The sequence below is a fragment of the Dermochelys coriacea genome, chromosome 1 (assembly GCF_009764565.3).
Source record: "Dermochelys coriacea isolate rDerCor1 chromosome 1, rDerCor1.pri.v4, whole genome shotgun sequence".
NCBI classification, from domain to species: domain Eukaryota; kingdom Metazoa; phylum Chordata; order Testudines; family Dermochelyidae; genus Dermochelys; species Dermochelys coriacea.
In genome coordinates this window covers 284,940,032-284,959,968 of record NC_050068.2, presented here as the reverse complement: position 1 = coordinate 284,959,968, position 19,937 = coordinate 284,940,032, and the positions used below count along the sequence as shown (strand labels likewise).

General features: G+C 40.7%; 1 long non-coding RNA gene across 2 annotated transcripts; it reads left to right on the top strand.

The window, feature by feature from the left end:
• The first annotated feature begins 10,419 nt into the window (after positions 1-10,419).
• LOC122455977 lies at positions 10,420-15,261 on the top strand. 2 transcript variants are annotated; one of them, XR_006274534.1, is made up of 2 exons: positions 10,420-12,257; positions 14,471-15,261. It is a non-coding gene; the product is annotated as an uncharacterized LOC122455977 (long non-coding RNA). The 2 variants fall into 2 exon arrangements; XR_006274533.1 differs by having other exon boundaries at positions 14,455-15,261.
• The last annotated feature ends 4,676 nt before the right edge of the window (positions 15,262-19,937 follow it).

Below are 19,937 nucleotides of genomic sequence, written 5' to 3'. Positions count from 1 at the left end.
AATTTATAGTGTTTTTATACTGAAAGAGTCAAAAATCCCACCCTCCATGTCTGCAATCTGGAATTGCATTGGTCCTTCCAACATTTCAGTGGTCTCTATGTTTAAAATAATAATTTTACAAGCTATAATATTGCATGAGAAATAATTCCGTTTTAAACTCCATAAACTATGGCATATTTGTAAAGATGAAATACCATGTTAAAGGTACAATAAAATAAGTAAATGACTTAATAGCTCACATGATGACAGCTGGAGTTGCTAACTTCTACTGGCTCTAATGGATGTACAAAATTGTACCAAGTAAGGAAGGCTTGATCCTGCAAGATGCTGAGCACCTTATAGTCCCATTGATAAGTCCTGGTCGGATCTGTGTCTTTAGAATGTGAGCCCTTTGGGGTAGGGATTGTCTCTTCCTATGTTTGTAGAACACCCAACAGAGTCCTACAGATCCTCCCATATTTAATAACAACATCAAACCTTTAAAGCAGAATGCATTTTTAATAGTCACTGTGATAAGAATAAAATACTTCTGTCATAGGGTATTCCTTATCTGTAGCACTCCCTGCTGAGTTAATGTGGCACTATGTATACTCATTGCCTCAGTTTCCTTTCTCAGGGAGCCAGTAACAAGATACTCTGGATTCCATACCACCTTCCTTGAGGCTTGTTTATTACAAAACCTCATACAAAAGGGTCCATAACAAAGAATCCCAAATAAATAAAAGGTGCTTCTGGCTTTCAGGTTTCCCCTGAAGCCTGCCCTCTATGCTCTGTTCCCAGTCCCCAAAAGGTTATCTTCTCAGTTTTTATGTTGCTCCATGTTAGGGGCCCCAACCCTTCTCCTGGAACTGGGGTAGTTCAAGCAGTTATTGTCCCTCTCCTTACCAGGAGTCCCCAGATCTCCTCCAACTTGGGTTGTAATTTATCTTTTCCTTACATTAGGAGCCCCAGCACACCTCCTGTATCTGGGTAATTCAAGCAATGATTGTTTCCCAGGACCTTATATGAATAATCAGAAATTTCAACTCTTAGTTAAAGAGCTGTGCCAGGTGGTAGGGAAGACTGACCGGTAGGCAGAACTGCCCTGAAGGGGCAGATGACCCCATCACAACTTCATACTTCCTAGAAAAGTTTGTTTCTTCCAGTAAGTGTTCTGTTTCTCAAAGGGAATCAAGCTCAATGTACTAAGAATTGCATGCTGCACTTTTTATTGAAATTACTGTTTTTAATTAATTACTAAACGGTATTAATTAATTGTGATTATATGACCATTGGCAGTGTAGATAAGGTTGATAAAGATTTGCAGATAATGTACAGAGCAGCTAAGGCAGAGTTCACTGACACTGCTAGCAAAAAGAAAAGGAGTACTTGTGGCACCTTAGAGACTAACAAATTTATTTGAGCATAAGCTGTACAGTTCACTGAAAGCTTATGCTCAAATAAATTTGTTAGTCTCTAAGGTGCCACAAGTACTCCTTTTCTTTTTGCGAATACAGACTAACATGGCTGCTACTCTGAAAAATGCTAGCAAAGCTCACTTAGTCAAATCAGCCAGTGCTGATGTATTAATTTAGTAGGTAAAATAAATAACTTTCTCTTAATGTAATGCTAGTAATTATTACCCTCGGACTTGTGTCCAAGTCTATGCTTATTTTTTTCCTCAAACATTTTTTTATCTTACACGTTAGATAATTTTGCAAAATAATGTGACAGCAAAAGGGCCAATTCAACCTTGAGCTGCATAATGCAGAGGCATTTCTGTTTTTCATGAAACAAGAACATAATAGACCTTATCTGTATGGCTTTGGTGATACTGAATGTGGGGTAGTGCATTCAGTTCTGGGCACATCATTACCTGAAAGATGTAGGCAAACAGGATGGAGTTCAGAGAAGAACAACAGATAATGGTTACGGAAATGGAGGGATTGTTTTCAGAGGAAAGATTAAAAGAAACTCAGCAGTTACACAGTGGAAAACGATGCAACTCCACAAGATACATAACCCAAACTTTTTTCTTTTATGAGGACAATGTTCACAATATACAGCATGCAATATCCAGAGGGGGAAAAATCATTGCCATTGTGTGTGAAAACACAGACATGTAACTCAGCAATTTGTGGGCATCGGAAGCAAGATACAACGGATGAAAAGGTTTCTTTTTCTTCACCATCTCATACTAACTAGCTCATCTTCAAAGAATTACTGCTGGAGCGCATACCTACAAGAATACCCTAGAACTTCAAGAAAGCTCCATTTCATGCCAGCTTGGACTTATAGAATATATGTGTGGATAGCATTTATATCTTACTCATTACCATAACGTCTGAGTGCCAGTAGTAATTTAGCTCTGCAATCACTGGATTTGGGATTGGCTGTGTGCACCTTTATTCCCAATTTATTCTTTACACATGAATGTTATTCCAGAATAAAGCAGGGTGTGAAGGTATGGGATAGCTCCATGTGTTGACACTCAAAATTTAGCTAAATCTACTTCCAAAATTGAAATAGCTCCTCAGGAATAGCTTATGTCGACAAGACTTTAATTTATGGCCTGTGTATGAGGCTGATAATATTTACTTCAGTATTTCAGACTCCTAACTAAAAACGCTGTATCATCTTTGGCCAATTCTGGGTCTTGGTCACAGTCTTCAACAAGAATGGGTGGCAGTCAGCCATCATTATTTCTTCTTAGCTCAAGATGCTCAGTGGACGTAAATCAGCATAATTCATTCCCTTCAGTGGAGCTAGATTGAATATTTACATCAGCTTAGAATCTGACTCCTGGTGGGTTTCAATGCTCATGAAGGCAGGTTTGTTTCAGGGCTCAGTAGCTTTAGCTAGTCCAGGGGACTGTTGCTGTATAACTTGAGCTGTACATCTTCTGAATAGTAATTGCCAATTATGCCAGTTTTGTAGAGTGGTTTGTATGGTGCAGGTAAACACCCATTGGAGTTTCAGAGGAGACACTAAATCCATATCACTTGCATCCCAAACTAGACTGTGAACACATGGTTCCATTGGTTAAGGGGGATTGCGTGTTAACTACACTGCATTACTCTTGCTCCTCCATGGTTGTAGCTGAATAATGCCGGCAAAAAATAGACATCTTCTTATTAAATCTCTACTGTGAAAACAATAGCTGGAAATTGGTAATTGAAATGAAAAGCAACTTTTTTTAAAGGACTGGGGTGGGAAAAAATTGCTAGGGAGGAACAAAGTGATACAGTTTGACATGTCCATTGGGGATGCTAGAACTTGGCATTTGCTCATCTCCTAGAAATAACTATGTATTCGGGGCCCTCTGTTAAACTGGCACATTAAGATTTCTGACTCAGTATCATAACTGGAAAGAAGTAGTCAGCCTGCAAAACAATGGCAGCTCTGCCTTTGGGGCACTCCTCAGCTCAGAAATTTTAGTGAATGGAATCCACGAACCAGATCTGTAGTGGGTGTAATTGGTATAGCTCCACTGAAGTCAACAGGTCTATGATGATTTAAAGGAACTGAGGATCTGGCCTAAAGAACAGTAAAATAGCTGGGTTCCTACCAGTTAAGTCAAATATAATCTTGCAGGTGTTTAAAGATATGTTGTAGGGCAATTGTTGCTGTGTTTGGGTGTATACTGCTGTGCATTCCAGCTGGGGCTGCCTCAGAAGCAATGTTCCTTGGAAGCACTTGGAAAAGATACTGGCCCTTTTATATAGCACTATGCAGCTTACATTGATGTCTAAGGGGCTCTCAGAAAAGCTGTGTAGCTGTTCTCTGCATGTGTAGCTGGCAGTTGCTGTTGGAAACAAGGTCAATCATATCAAACCTACAGTAGGGAAGAATATTAAGCAGCCAGGCCTTTTGATTGAAAGAGTGGAAAGGAATGATGCTTTGCTACTGTTTATTTGGCCCCTCTGCAAAACTAAGTAACAGGGAGAGAGAGGAGGATATCTGGATTTATGGACAAATGGGGGAAGAGGACATGTACAACTAATCAGTCCTTTGACACAATGGGGTAGAGAGAGACACTGCTACAGTGTGGGAGTGCTGTTACTGCGGCTCTCATAGCTCTTGGGTCTCTCCCGCTGAGACTGGGAGCATTACAGACCAGTGCTCTAACCCAGCTCTCATTGTCCCTGTGCAGGGCACAGCATCCTCGTAACGGCAGCCACAGCGGTAGGCTAAGGTGAGCTAGAGCTTACAGTTAGGAGATGACAGGTGTGGTTGCACATACAACGTGCTTGTTTAGAATCCAGTCTTCTGTGTGTGTTGAGAGCAATGAGGGGGAAAGGAAGAACTCAGAGAGTGAGGAATGGGTAGGAAGAGTAGGGAAAGAGAGACAAAGCTGTCAAGAAATGAGAGAAGAAACAGAATGAAGGAGATCTTGAGGAAAAGGCAGATGGCAGGAGAAAATATGATTTGTAATACTATATAATCTATATGAGGCCCAATCCCAGTATTACCAACTGCAGACATTAAAAAACCAGGCCCTGAATGGTCAGGAGATTGCTTTAAAAATCATGAGATTTAAAATATAATCCTTTGGGGTTCTTTTTCTTTGCTTTCTGATATTTGAGATGCCAAGGTGCAGTTGGGTCACATTCTCCAATTTTTCTCTCCAGCCATGAGGGTTGGAAACTTACATTAAAAAAAAAATGAAACCTGAGATCCTCACATATTCTCTTGTATCCAGGAGCTGGGGCTTTATGTGGAATATCAACTAGTAGAAGAATTATAAATCACAGGAATTAGCAACACCACAATCCTGAGAGCCTTATTTAGGCAAAACTCAGATCTATGACTACATGAGTTTTGCCTGATTAAAGTGCGTAGAATCATGCCTCTCCATTTTCTTGTGTACTTTATGTAAGCATTTCTTTCTTTCTTTGGTTATGAAAATGTTCACTGAACATAGGGCCAGATTTTTAAAAGAGGTCAGCACATCAGGCCGTAAGTATCAAAATATTCCCGTTGTAACACTTATGGCCTGATGTGCTGAGCACTTTTGAAATCTAGCTCATAATAGCCTTGAAATCTGCATATTGTCACTATCATCCCTTCTAAATCTGGAGAAATAACTTCAGCATTCTCATCTGAAGGTATGTAGGTCACCAAAAGACCTGGGATTGCCTAAAATATGGCCCATGTTAATTATTTATATTACTATGTGGCATAGGAGCCTCCAGAGTTTACAAACTAAATATAAGCCAAGAGACAACAGATGGGGGAATGCAAGGAAATAATGAGACAATATTGATCAACTGGATAGACAGTGGCATCAGTAGACCCCTAAAAAGACTGCGTGTGTTCTCCTTTGTAAACATAAGAATGGCCATACTGGGTCAGACCAAAGGTCCATCTAGCCCAGTATCCTGTGTTCCAATAGTGGCCACCGCCAGGTGCTTCAGAGGGAATGAACAGAACAAACAATCATCATCAAGTGATCCATTCTTTGTCACTCATTTTCAAACAGAGGCTAGGGACAACATCCCTTCTCATCCTGGCTAACAGCCATTGATGGACCTATCCTTCATTAATTTATCTAGTTCTTTTTTGAACCCTGTTATAGTCTTGGCCTTCACACCATCCTCTGGCAAGGAGTTTCAAAAGTTGACTGCACTGTGTGAAGAAATACTTCCTTTTGTTTGCTTTAAACCTGCTGTCTATTAATTTCATTTGGTGACCCCAATTCTTGTGTTATGAGAGGAGTAAATAACACTTCCTTATTTACTTTCTCCACACCAGTCATGATTTTATAGACCTCAATCATATCTCCCCGTAGTCAACTCTTTTCCAAGATGAAAATTCCCAGTCTTATTAATGTCGCCTAATATGGAAGCTGTTCCATACCCCTGATAATTTTTGTTGCCTTTTTATGAACCTTTTCCAATTCCAATATATCTTTTTTGAGATGGGGTGAACACATCTGCATGCAGTATTCAAGATGTGGGCATAGCATGGATTTATATAGAGGCAATATGGTATTTTCTGTCTTATTATCTATCCCTTTCTTAATGGTGCCCAACATTGTTTGCTTTTTTGACTGCTGCTGCACATGAAGTGGATGTTTTCAGAGAACTATCCACAATGACACCAAGATCTCTTTCTTGAGTGGTAATAGCCAATATATACCCCATCATATTATATGTACAGCTTGGATTATGTTTTCCAATGTGCATTACTTTACATTTATCAACATTGAATTTCATCTCTCATTTTGTTGCCCAATCACTTAGTTTTGAGAGATTCTTTTGTAGCTCTTTGTACTCTGCCTGGGACTTAACTATCTTGAGTAGTTTTTTATTATCTGCAAATGTTGATTAAATTCCTGATTAAAAAATACAGCATATGTAATTGAAAAGTGACAGTGAATAGTAAGTTTGGCTTCAGTTGTTTTCCAGTGGCCTCAAAGCCTTAGGTTAAATGAGTCATTTTTTGCTAACATCTCTTTAAGCACAAAGGGCCAGACCTCAGCTGGAGTAATTCGATGCAACTCCACTGAGGTCAATACAGCTATGTCAATTTATACCAGCAAGGGATCTGGCCCAGAATATTTTTGCATCCACTACATGTAACTCATACTCATACACTTTAAAGATTTCTTATGTAAAATTTATATTAATGCCTGCTCATTGTACAAATCCTGCTAATGCCTCTTTATCCACCTCTGTATTTTTTATGATAGTAGGACTTTAGGATCGCAGAAGAAAACCCCAAACAAACATGTAGCTGTTTCCTGTGCTCTAAGTGGGTCAAATCCTGTAGCCTTTTCTCCTTTTGAATTCAATTTGGATCTTACCTGAAGCAAGACTGCAAAATTTGGCACATCCAAATATATTCCTTTTCTCTAATTCTCCTGTATGTAGAACATTAATCATCATACTCAAAGCCTCTACTGAGTATCATTACTCATAAAACCCTTGTCATTTTTTAGCCCTTGCACTTTGCTTTGTGGCTAAACCCTTTTAAAAAACAATTCTTCCTTTTTAGTAGAGAAAGATAGTTACTTTTGTGTTCCATACTTTTCTACCTCAGTATCAATCCTCCTGTTTTCCTTGCAATTCTCCACCTCCCTCCCCACTAATGGGGCTTACATTATTTATAGATGCTTCATGCAAAATAAAAGACTTCATGATCAAAACATCTTACACATCTGTTTATTTTCTGCAGGGCAATAAGATCCGTTTTTTCATTCCACTAGTGATCCACATGCTGTTGACACCGGCCCACTTTATTTCTGGCTCTCATTTTCAATGTAAGAAGATCTACTTGCACCCTGTATGATTGTTAGCAATTAAGTGATAATCAGTTAGAATTCTGTTGTCCACTTCCACTGAAAAGCTTTGCATGGTACGTCCATGTAGAGTTTCTGAGGCATCATCCTCACTAAGATAGGGATTTGTAGCCATACAGAGAGAGCAAGGGGACAGAGCCCTCTAATTTCATGGACAATTCAAGATCTATAGGGAAATCTGATTTTCTAGCTGGGATCTTTCCTCTCCTGACAAACATAGCCCACTCAGAGTCAGGAACCATTCTCCAGTTGGGGTTAGGCCTCAGTTTTCACCATCTCCTATCTCTGTCCCTGCACAGTAGAGATTAGAGAGACCCAGCAAACCACAATCATGGTGAATACAAGACTGACTTTACTTCCTGTTTACATTGTTTTACCTCTGTGCTCGGTGTCCCCAGTGCTCACTAAATGTTCATAGCTAACACATCTCCCTTTCTGAAAAGGGAAGGGCAATAAAACCTTTTCCTTCCCTTTACATTAAACAATATATAACAGGAATAAAAGATCAACACAAAAGCAAGAATAAACCAGCCGTATGTAGGAGAGAAGAGGCTGCCTGAACCTTGAGCCTTGTGTCAGGGATTTATTCTGCTCTTTTAAGATTTTAGGCTACCAGTCCTTTGACATTTCTTGAATTCTCAAGATCTTATGTTATCCTCCAGGAATGTAGGAAGCCATCTTTCTCTTGTTGGATGTCTCTTTGCAGGGAGGGGATCTGGAGGCATGCTGTGTGGACAGGCAGGTTACTGTTCACAGTGAGTCTCAGGATAACGATCAGAGTGTAGTGCAAGTTACTAGGAGTGCAGATTCTGCATCAAGTGATATATGCCAAAATCCAGACTGGGCACTCAATATTGAGCAGACTTTTACTTCACTAAGTTGTCCAAGGCTGTGCTCAACACATAAGGGTACACATCATTCTCTACAAACTTTCTCATTGAGCTTGGTAGAGTCCACACAGATCTAAACCTCGTCATTTGGTTTTTGGCCCACTACCATCTGTGCACACCATTCAACTGGAGTGTCTGTTCTGGAAATATTTGCTCCATGCAGCTAACCTCTGCTTTCATCTACAGTAGCAAAAGGAAAGAGACTTTCCTAGGTGTTGATTGAACAAATGGCTTCGTATTTAGGATAAATTTAATGTGGTATTCTCCCTCTGATTTCCCCAGTCTTTGGAATGATTTGGGAAATCTCTTCCTGGACTCAGGTTCCAGGTCCAAGACTGGTTTCTATTCTTATGATGAGCCCTAGGGCTGTGATTGCTGGGCAGCCAAGTAGAGCAGTGCTTAGGCCATATACAATGTAGATCTCTTGGGATGTAGTCTTCGCTCTGAGTTTTAGAGTGGCCATTTTTGTTTTCCTTTCATGCTTAATGAGGACTATCCTGGGCCTTTCAATATCTTTTTTGGCTCTTGAAGTGTTGGTGCTTCCATCCTTCTATAAAGCGTTTCTGGAATTGCTGTTACATCAGTGCCTGTGTCTATTCTGAAGTTTATTTTGTACATTCCCAAGATGATTGTGGTGATCCATGGAAGTTCTTTTTGTTTATTTCCTATAGCTCCAAGGTGTCTGAGCCCAGTGTCTTATGGGTCTTCTTCTTGAAAGGCATCTACTACCATGTGTTCAGACCAGCAGACTGCTCCATAATATCCCCTTTTTAGGCATTACCTGCATGTGGTGTCCCTTGCTGGACAAAGCCATTTACCATGACATGGTTTGCCACATCATGAAGTTCTTTCATGTGCTTGTTGTATTCCTTTTCTTTATTCCTTGTTAGCATAGCTCTCTCTGGTTCCCTTTGTGCTTGTACTAATCTGAATGGGTATTGTCTCTAGGCCTCTGGAAGTGTTTTCCTCCTCACATCTTTGATTTCTCCTCAAAGTTATTCCTGAAAAGAGCCTGTTGTTGTTTTTTATGTACTGACTTTGCAGGACTATGTTCTTGGCTGCCTTTAATATGAGGTTAGTATAATTTTGGAAACTTTCTGATAATTGGCTGTCCCTACAACAACCTGCCTCTGATAAATATTTTTCTTATCTCCCCATAGCCACCGCAATGGATTAGGTTGTACAAGGCGGTTATGAAGCCATTCACTGACTCACTCTCCTCTTGCTTGCTTAAGGGAAATTGCACCAGATCAAAAATCACATGGTGGCACGGCATGAAATGCATATTCAGTTATTCATTAACTATATGGAATTGTTTCTTCTGAGCAGCTGGGTGAGACTTCTGGAAAGGATAATGTCCTCTGTCTCTGGTCCCATTGTATAGAACAGGGTGTTAACTTGCTTCTCCTCTGATTGCTGAGCTAAAACAGAAGTCTTAGAGAACCACTGGAGTGGCCATCCTTCAGGGTCCTGGAACTCTAATCTTGCTGGGGGTGGTGTTTGGAAAAAGGCTGGGTCAGATGTAGCCATCTGTGCTGTTTCACCAGATTATTCCCCCTCTCCCTCCCTTTTTCTTTGTCACCTGTGTGTGGAGTAAGGTGGAGTGGGCCTTTAAGGTAGCAAACTGTTGTTTCAGGCCTTAGTTTTAGGTTCCTTTACCTTTCTGTCCTCACTCCCTGTGGAAGCCTGGATTTATTAACAATATCCTGAGTATTCCAGATAGAAAATGCCCTGGGTTTAGATGGAAATGTGACATATGGAGACAAGAGGCCTTTCCCTCTCCTGTCAGTTTCCTCTACCGTAGAGTTCCAAACACATTGTTTTTGCACAGAGGGGGTTCCATCATCTCAGCAGAATGAGACAGGACGATGTCATGTAGGGTCTATCTCCCTACCTTACTGGTCTGATCTGACCAATACATTATTAGTGCCATCCCTGCTGAGTAATGCAGCAGAAGAAATAATATGCCTTATAAAGTAATCCAGTGGGAAACATTTAGAACTCAGCATTTGTCATTTGGAGTGCCTTGCAACATTCTAAATATAGGAAGATACCACAGTTAGTACCCGGGGTGGTGGATATTGAGTTTTAATGTTTCCTCCTGTAAGGGAAAATTGAGTAGGGCCCAAACTTTGACCAAGATAACTTTGATTAAAATAACTGTGTACACAGAGAGAATGGAAAATTTAAGCAGAACAATTTGTAATAGTCAGTCTTATGAAATATAGCTATGACTGCTAATGTTAGGAAAGCGTTAACCGCAAAAGAACAAACAGTGAATAACAGGAAAAAGCTTGTTTTGATGTATTCCTAATAAGGAAAATGTTAATAAGGAAGTGTGTGTAATTGATTTTGGTTTTAAGCTATATAAGCTTTTGTATTCCCTTTCGGGGGGGTCGGCAGCTTGGCTGTCATTCCCCTGCATGTTTGTAATAAAGTGGGCCTCAGTTTAATTTCCACAACAATTAAACGGTGCTGTGATTCGGATAGACAGCCAACCCCAGAACCAGAGGACTGCGAGCAGATCCCCGCCAGACCCAGGGCCCATCTGAAAGATAAGAGACCTTTTGAAATCTCTATTGTGGGTTTCTGGTGGAGGATTGCCCGTAGGCTCTGGGTTCGGGTGAGTTGCATGCTGTATTTGGACTTTTTGCTGCCAGACATGCCTGATGCCCTTCTGGTTCTGGTTTCCCCGGGAAGAGCCACTGGGAATGGCTGGGTAGGTCTATGGGTTGACCTCTGTTTTGTGTGCCAGTGTGAATGTTTAAGTGAGAGAAAGGGCCACAGTAAGATGCCCAGAGCTCTCTGTGAAGCCGTTGGCTTGTGACCAGAGGTGTCTCTAAAGCAAACCCTGTGGCCCCAACTAATGAGCTAAGATGAGACCCCTGACCAAGACAGTTTCTCTCTGCAATGCATGACCAGAGAGGGTCTGTCTGGGGCTAGGATTGTATGACTCCATCCCCTACCGTCTGTGACAGTCTGGTTCCCCTCCTCCACCAGAAGGTGGTCTGATGAGCCACTAACTGGTCTTGTAACCTTGCCTGAAGCAACAGAGTAAGTGGCACTGTTCTCTCTGAGAGTAGCTGACGCTCTTTGCTGAAGGGAGGCTGTAAGGAAGTCATGGACGTCCTAAACACACCTTCCCTGTGTGAGTGCCCTGTGTGAAAGGAAGTCGGGTACTTGGAGGCCAGAGGGTCCAAAAAGGATCCACGCCTCACCAGGAAGGCTGGAAAATGGGGGCCAGTGAGTCCAAAGGGGCCACCGTCCCGCCAAAAGGCACACGTGTGTACTACATGTACACAAATTACGGTCCTTTTACTTGCAAGTTCCTGAAAAAATGGAATTGGTATACCAGGGATGATTCAAAATTACAGTCTACCCTAGAGGGAAAGTTTTAATCTTGACAGGATTGTGCACCTCAGAGGCACACTTCTGGCCAATGTTTGATGCATATTTCATATGGTATGGAGAAACAGAAAAAACGGTGCTGTGAATCTCAAAGGAGGAGTCTCAAGGACTCCCAGGAGAAACTTTAAAACACAATTAAAGGAGACAAAAGAGAAACTGGGTTTTCCAAGCCCCTGCTGCCATCAGATATCTCTCTACCCTTTAAGACCTCTTTGGGGTACCCCCTCAGCTCCATCTGAAGATCTATAAACTTATATTTAAACTGCGTAGGGGTGGGCAATATTCCTAATCCCCACCCTGTCTCTTTACCTCTGACCATTTCTATCAGTCCTCTGTCTGACCATCATGCCTTCCTCCTCAGTCCTTGCTCACCGGTTAACCTTTTGGGAAGATGCTTGCTATGTAAATTAAAATGTACATGGATGCTCCAAGAGGGAGACCGACCCCAGCCTTTCCTCATTGCAACAGGAACTGCTGGCTAAGGACCTCCCACCTCGTTGTGGGCTGATCATGCTGACCAGGTTGGGTACATTGGATCCGCCCAACCAGTGAAAGTTTGCCTGAACCCAGCAAGACCCCTTCCCAAGGTGCAGCAGTACCCTCTCTGAAAACAGGCTGAGGAAGGAATTTGACCAGTAATCACCTCCTTAATATAGCAAAAAGCCATTATTCCTACGGTCAGTGAGTGTAACTCCCTCATTTCACCATGTTGTTAATGCTGCTGTTCTCCCTACCTTTCCTGTTGTCCTTAGCCCTGCTACTATCCTTTCCTGCAATGTACCAGCTGAGGGATTGTTACTGCGTCAGATAAGGGAAAGGTTGTATTAAGTCTGGACATAAAGAATTAAGGTTATTGTTAAATAAGATGCATCTAGATATAAGGAATGAATGTGAGTGTATGTAAATAGGTGTGTATAAATAAATAAAAGGGGAGTCAGCTGAATCTTGTAACCAAGTGGATAGGAACTTTTCCTTATTTATGAGCCTTTGATCCCAGTGGACCCTTTCCCAGGGAGGTGAGAGAGTAATAATTTTCTTTAGGTTATGAGCCGCTAGCACAGGGTGTGTGTGATTGAAAGATGGGTGGGGGACAGTCTGAAAGTTCCCTCCTCACCAGGGGAGGGCACCCCTGCATATTACATATGCATTCTGTCCAGGTGGCAAGCCTCATGGGGGATGATTCGGGTGACCCTTGTAAGTGATATTGTTAGGGAAAGGGACCAGGAGGGGTCGGGGTTAGTCAAAAAGCCCACCCTCCTTGCTAAATTGGTAGTCAAACAATGACTGTGCCCATGGAAAGGAATAATGCAGCGAGGAAGAAAAGGATTGGTCCCAAATAAGCCGGCAACAACAGCTCAAGGAAGTTGAAAGAAACAAAGTGGAAGTTAACTCTGTAGTTACTGGAGGAAATTAAGCAGTAAAACTTTGTACAAATGTTAAAAAAGGTGTTATGAAAAGAAAATTCTTGGTTTCTTTGCAGCCTTTCCTTTGGAGAAAGGGCACATTTCTCTGGAGGAATGTCTGTAAATAATCCAGGAAAAAGGTTATTTAAGTGAAATCATTTAACTATGAATAAGTTAGTCAAATTTGCTCACAAACACGCCTGCTGTGTACAGTCTTTGCTTTATACGTTTAAGATGAATTGGTGTTGTTTTAAAATTGTAAAACTGAAAAATACTTTTGCCAGACAAAATAAACTAGGGTTGTTTAATTTTGGTATTGAGCATTTAATCCTTAAGGTGACTTAATGCTTTACAAGATTTAAAATGTTTTTAAATAAAGACCAAAGTTGTGGCTGCAGCAGGACAGTCAAAGCCAGGAAAATGGGGAAAAATTTTAAATCTGTTTTGGTAATACATAGCAGATAAAAGCTGAAGTCAGTGCCCCACACTAAGTCTTAAGGTGGCTCTGTGTAATCAATGAACACTTTGCCAAAGGGGAGCCAAGATGGGTTGTGTTTTCCTTTTCAAATCAATGTGTGTTTAAAAGCAGGAGTTAAAAGTTAGAAGTTAATTGTGTCCTTTTGAGACAAAGTCTCTAAGCGGCTGATAACTTTGAGTCCAAAAGCAAGCCAAGAATGTCTGTGTTAATGCAAATCACCGAAATAATAAAGATAGAAGCCACTGAAACCTGACCTGCCTATAAAACAAATACAAATACAGGAAAAAATTCCTCAGTTTTGCCTGCAATCAGCAAGGATATTTGTAAAGAAAGGAATACTTTAAGTAATACTACCAACAGTGTTGTAATCTGCCAGCAACATAGTGTTGGTAAAGCTATCAAGGTTAGGCAGGTAGCATATCCCCCTTCCTGGAGACCTTTTGTAAATATTCAAATTGATTTTATTTAAATGTCTAAATGTTGTAATTATAAGTGTGTTAGTTTTAGTTAATGTATTTTTCAACTGGGTTGAGGCCTTTCCCTGTAAAAAGGCAGATGCCAAAACTGTTGTTAAACTTTAAGGATTTTGTACCACGATTTGGCATACCTGTGAGTAACAACAACGATAGTGGACCTAATGTTATTGGACAAATTATAACAAGTTATGTGCAGCTTTACAGATCCAACACAATCTCTACTGCCCCTACCACCCGCAGGCTGCTGGGACAGTGAAATGTCAAAATGGGATTTTGAAAAATAAACTGGCCAAGATCTGTGCTAAAACAAATTTAAGGTGGCCAAATGCCCTCCCATTAGCATTAATGAATATGAGGGTGACTCCCAGTCGAAAGACTGGACTCAGCCCTCATGAAATTCTAACAGGGCACCTGATGCGACTACTGGTTGTGCCCCACTGGCTCTGGCTCAGATGGATATTCATTTAATGGATGACACAATGCTTGATTATCACCAGGCACTAATGAAATGTGTCAGGTTTCTTTATATACAGGTAAAAGAAGCACTATCCAAGAATCCTGAGCATGCCTGCCACTCACTGGGACCAAAAGACTGGGTCTATATAAAGGTCCATCAGTGAAAGACCACCCTGGCCCTGCACTGGAGAGGCCCTTACCAAGTCCTGTTAATTACCAACACAGCTGTGTGGTGCTGGGGACCGACTGCCATCCCTCCACCTCAGGATGATCCTCCGACTGATGTTGCTGTTCCTTCTGGACAGCAAGAGAAAAGAACAAGGTGAAGTGCTAGTAACCTCTCCCTTATACTGACAGAACTACTGTGCATTTGGACTTTGCTAGAAGAACCAAACAATTACAGGGTGATGTGCTGGTAACCTCTACCCTGAATAATGCTAAACCACGGCTGTTCAAAGAAAGAAGAAGGAACACTCATTCTGTTGAAATCACCAAAGTCCAGGGATTCCTGACTACAACAGACATTAAGAATTGGCCGTGGTGGAAAAGACGAAGTATTGTTAAGTGGCAGGGAGGGAATTGTGGGGACCGCACTTGGAAATGTGGAGTTGAGTGGTGGGGTGGGTTTTTTTCCAGGGGCTGGGCTCTGTGCTTACAAGACAAGTACCATCAAAATGCACTGCCATCCCTAATTGGCTTCTGGAGGATAAATACCAAAAACACCTTGCTGCCACAGACATTACTCCCACCATTCCCTCCACCTCTGTCACCACCACTAAAATTTACCCGAATACAGATAATACTGTATATTCTAATGAAACCCAATGGCCCAGGCCTTCACATCTTAGTGATTTACTAAAATTTTGTTCAGAATTTTTTTTTAAGTTCAAAATAGTTCATATAAGTGAACAATTAAGTAAAAAACAAATGGGTCAGTGAAAATAGAAATATATAATATTACTACAAATGAGCCCCAGGAATCAGAAATTAAGAATAATGGGTTCTATGACAGGGTAAATATGACGGCCGCTCCTGAACTCTGCAGCATATTGGATGAAGTAGGCCCTTACTGTTATTTGATCACCCAACTAGTAAATAATCAAACGTATACTCAAAGAGCTTGCTCTGCCATGGAAAAATATATCTGTATTAAAATTATTCCAGTAACTGATAATTTAACCTGCAGCATATTGCAACATACCCCTTCCTATGCGCTTGGTGCTGCTGCCTCCCAGAAGCACTTGCAAGTAACTAACCAACAATTGTGGTACAGCCCTTCACAGAGAAAGGATGGGTTAGAATTTCAATGGACCGTGATCAATGCTATACTAGGAACTGTCAAGTTCACACTGCCCATATCCAGTTTTCAAGTCACCTCTATATATACAAATTGCTCAAAAGGGGCTGCTATTAGGTTAGCTCAGCAAAGGGCCTGGGTTGCCTCTAGAAAAAAAATAAGAGGGACCTGGCTGGACGCTTATGGGATGAAGCCAATAGCACAGATGTGGTTTGGAACATTTATAAAGGATAGCAGCATGAAGAAAAACTGGGACAATTGAAAAAGACCTGGAGCACAGTTAACTCAGGTGCAGGCTGGAGTTGGTGAATTATGTGTTATTTCTGCCCTTAGTTCAATAATCCAGAAACTGCTAACAACAATAGTGCTAAATATCACTGAGGCTGGGAAGGCATTGCAGTGGGATCTGGCATGTTTAGAAATTCGGGATTTCCTGAATGACCAGCTGATGGCCATTTGGAGTGATCTTGAGCATCAAATTTGACCCACTACCCTTACAAATACTTCAGAAGTATCATCTAATCTATGGCCCTGGAGACATACTTGGAAACTTTCTGGGTGGAAGTGCAGACATTCGCAATGCTCCTTCCAGGCATACTGACCCATTGGAGGTGTGTGGGCTCCCACATACCGAATCCTTCACAGTCCATGTGGAGGATGCATGTGGGAGTGGATAATTCACCAAAACATTTGGAAAATTAAACTACCTTGTATGCCTAACCAATTCATAGTCAGTGCTCCTGGAATAACACCTAACATTTGAATAGGGATAGGAAGTCTGTGGACGCTCTGGCCGTTAGAACCCCCACAGCTCCAGTGTGTACGCAAACTGTAGCCCGGGGAAGTTGTCACAGTACATAACAATGTTTGTTGGAAGGGTAAGGGACAAGGAACTACCCTGACAGGACATCTGCTTTTCCAAGCAAATAATAGCTGTGTGTATGTTAAGGCCACCACTTTGCAAGACATACATTTCAATCTCACCACCCCTGCAGGCAATATTATTTATGGCCTGCTGATGAAATTTTACAATCAGCCCTTAAATTTCAGATACCGTTTAATTGGACTGCCTTAGTACCTGATCGATTCCAAAATTTGCTTTCACTCCTGCCGAAGGTCTAGAAAATCTCTGAATTACAAAAGCAAATTCATATACTTCAAAATATATATCAAATAATAAAAAATGCTTCTCACACAGCCTATAGAGGTCTACTTTATGTACTAGGTATGATGTATTGTGTTCCGTGACTAAGGCTATATCACAACCCTATCATATTGTTACAATGGGAATGTTAATGCTTTTAGTTTTGTTGTTTAGTTTAAAATTATGTTGATGTTGTAAAAGAGGTAATAATACTAACACCTTCCATATTCATCCTAATCATGCATTGTCATTGCATTCAACTAAAACCCCAAAGGCTGAGCCATTTGATTTAAAATAAAAAATACAAGGTTTAATAAAAATGAAGGTTTAAGACTAATAGTTGTGCTAAAAGCACAAAAGGGAAGATATAAAATATAAATATAAATAAGAAGAAAACTAAGACGGAAGAAGTGGGGCCGCTTAACACTGAGGATGGAGCGGAGGTTAAAGATAATCTAGGCATGGCCCAATATCTAAACAAATACTTTGCCTCAGTCTTTAATAAGGCTAAAGAGGATCGTGGGGATAATGGTAGCATGACAAATGGGAAGGAGGATATAGAGGTAGATATTACCATATCAGAGGTAGAAGCGAAACTGAAACAGCTTAATGGGACTAAATCGGGGGGGCCCAGATAATCTTCATCCAAGAATATTAAAGGAATTGGCACCTGAAATTGCAAGCCCATTAGCAAGAATTTTTAATGAATCTGTAAACTCAGGAGTAGTACCGAATGATTGGAGAATTGCTAATATAGTTCCTATTTTTAAGAAAGGAAAAAAAAGTGATCCAGGTAACTACAGGCCAGTTAGTTTGACATCTGTAGTATGCAAGGTCCTGGAAAAAATTTTGAAGGAGAAATTCGTTAAGGACATTGAAGTCAATGGTAAATGGGACAAAATACAACATGGTTTTACAAAAGGTAGATCGTGCCAAACCAACCTAATCTCCTTTTTTGAAAAAGTAACAGATTTTTTAGATAAAGGAAATGCAGTGGATCTAATTTACCTAGATTTCAGTAAGACGTTTGATACCGTGCCACATGGGGAATTATTAGTTAAATTGGAGAAGATGGGGATCAATATGAACATCAAAAGGTGGATAAGGAATTGGTTAAAGGGGAGACTGCAACGGGTCCTACTGAAAGGCGAACTGTCAGGTTGGAGGGAGGTTACCAGTGGAGTTCCTCAGGGATCGGTTTTGGGACCAATCTTATTTAATCTTTTTATTACTGACCTTAGCACAAAAAGTGGGAGTGTGCTAATAAAGTTTGCAGATGATACAAAGCTGGGAGGTATTGCCAATTTGGAGAAGGATCGGGATATTATACAGGAGGATCTGGATGACCTTGTAAACTGGAGTAATAGTAATAGGATGAAATTTAATAGTGAAGAGTGTAAGGTTATGCATTTAGGGATTAATAACAAGAATTTTAGTTATAAGTTGGGGACGCATCAATTAGAAGTAACGGAAGAGGAGAAGGACCTTGGAGTATTGGTTGATCATAGGATGACTATGAGCTGCCAATGTGATATGGCTGTGAAAAAAGCTAATGCGGTTTTGGGATGCATCAGGAGAGGCATTTCCAGTAGGGATAAGGAGGTTTTAGTACCGTTATACAAGGCACTGGTGAGACCTCATCTAGAATACTGTGTGCAGTTCTGGTCTCCCATGTTTAAAAAGGATGAATTCAAACTGGAGCAGGTACAGAGAAGGGCTACTAGGATGATCCGAGGAATGAAAACTTGTCTTATGAAAGGAGACTTAAGGAGCTTGGCTTGTTTAGCCTAACTAAAAGAAGGTTGAGGGGAGATATGATTGCTTTCTATAAATATATCAGAGGGATAAATATAGGAGAGGGAGAGGAATTATTTCAGCTCAGCACCAATGTGGACACAAGAACAAATGGGTATAAACTGGCCACCAAGAAGTTTAGACTTGAAATCAGATGAAGGTTTTTAACCATCAGAGGAGTGAAGTTTTGGAATAGTCTTCCAAGGGAAGCAGTGGGGGCAAAAGATCTATTTGGTTTTAAGATTCTACTCGATAAGTTTATGGAGGAGATGGTATGATGGGATAATGGGATTTTGGTAAGTAATTGATCTTTAAATATTCAGGGTAAATAGGCCAAATCCCCTGAGATGGGATATTAGATGGATGGGATCTGATTTACTATAGAAAATTCTTTCCTGGGTATCTGGCTGGTGAATCTTGCCCATATGCTCAGGGTTTAGCTGATTGCCATATTTGGGGTCGGGAAGGAATTTTCCTCCAGGGCAGATTGGAGAGGCCCTGGAGTTTTTTTTGCCTTCCTCTGTAGCATGGGGCATGTTTAACTGAAGGGAGGCTTCTCTGCTCCTTGAAGTTTTGAACCATGATTTAAGGACTTCAATAGCTCAGACATGGGTGAGGTTTTTCATAGGAGTGGGTGGGTGACGTTCTGTGGCCTGCGCTGTGCAGGAGGTCGGACTAGATGATCAGAATGGTCCCTTCTGACTTTAGTATCTATGAATCTATCTATGAATGTAAGATTGTAAGGGAAAATTAAGTAGGCCCAAACTTTGACCAAGATAACTTTGATTAAAATAACTGTGTACAAGGGGTGGCAGGAGAAGAGGGAGAATGGAAAATTTAAACAGAACAATTTGTAATAGCCAGTCTTTTGAAATATAGCTGTGACTGCTAGTGTTAGGAAAGCGTTAACCGCAAAAGAACAAACAGTGAATAACAGGAAAAAGCTTGTTTTGTCATATTCCTAATAAGGAAAATGTTAATAAGGAAGTATGTGTAATTTATTTTGGTTTTAAGCTATATAAGCTTTTGTATTCCCTACTAAAATGATATATTTCAGTTAGCATTTTATGCAGAAAACATTTTCCCATGAGAGTACCTACAAGGTGACGATCCCCTGTGGAGTCCAAGTGTCTCATTTACCAAAGCATCTTTGAAATAATTTAGAAAAAGGATGTTCTTTGCCTGTCCATTTACATGTAAAATGATTTCTGCGATTTCATCCCAATCTCCTATTTGTCCATTTCTAAAATACTTAACAGTTTTGTGAAAGTTGGCAGCTTGTGCTCAAATGAGGCCCAGTATTGGTATA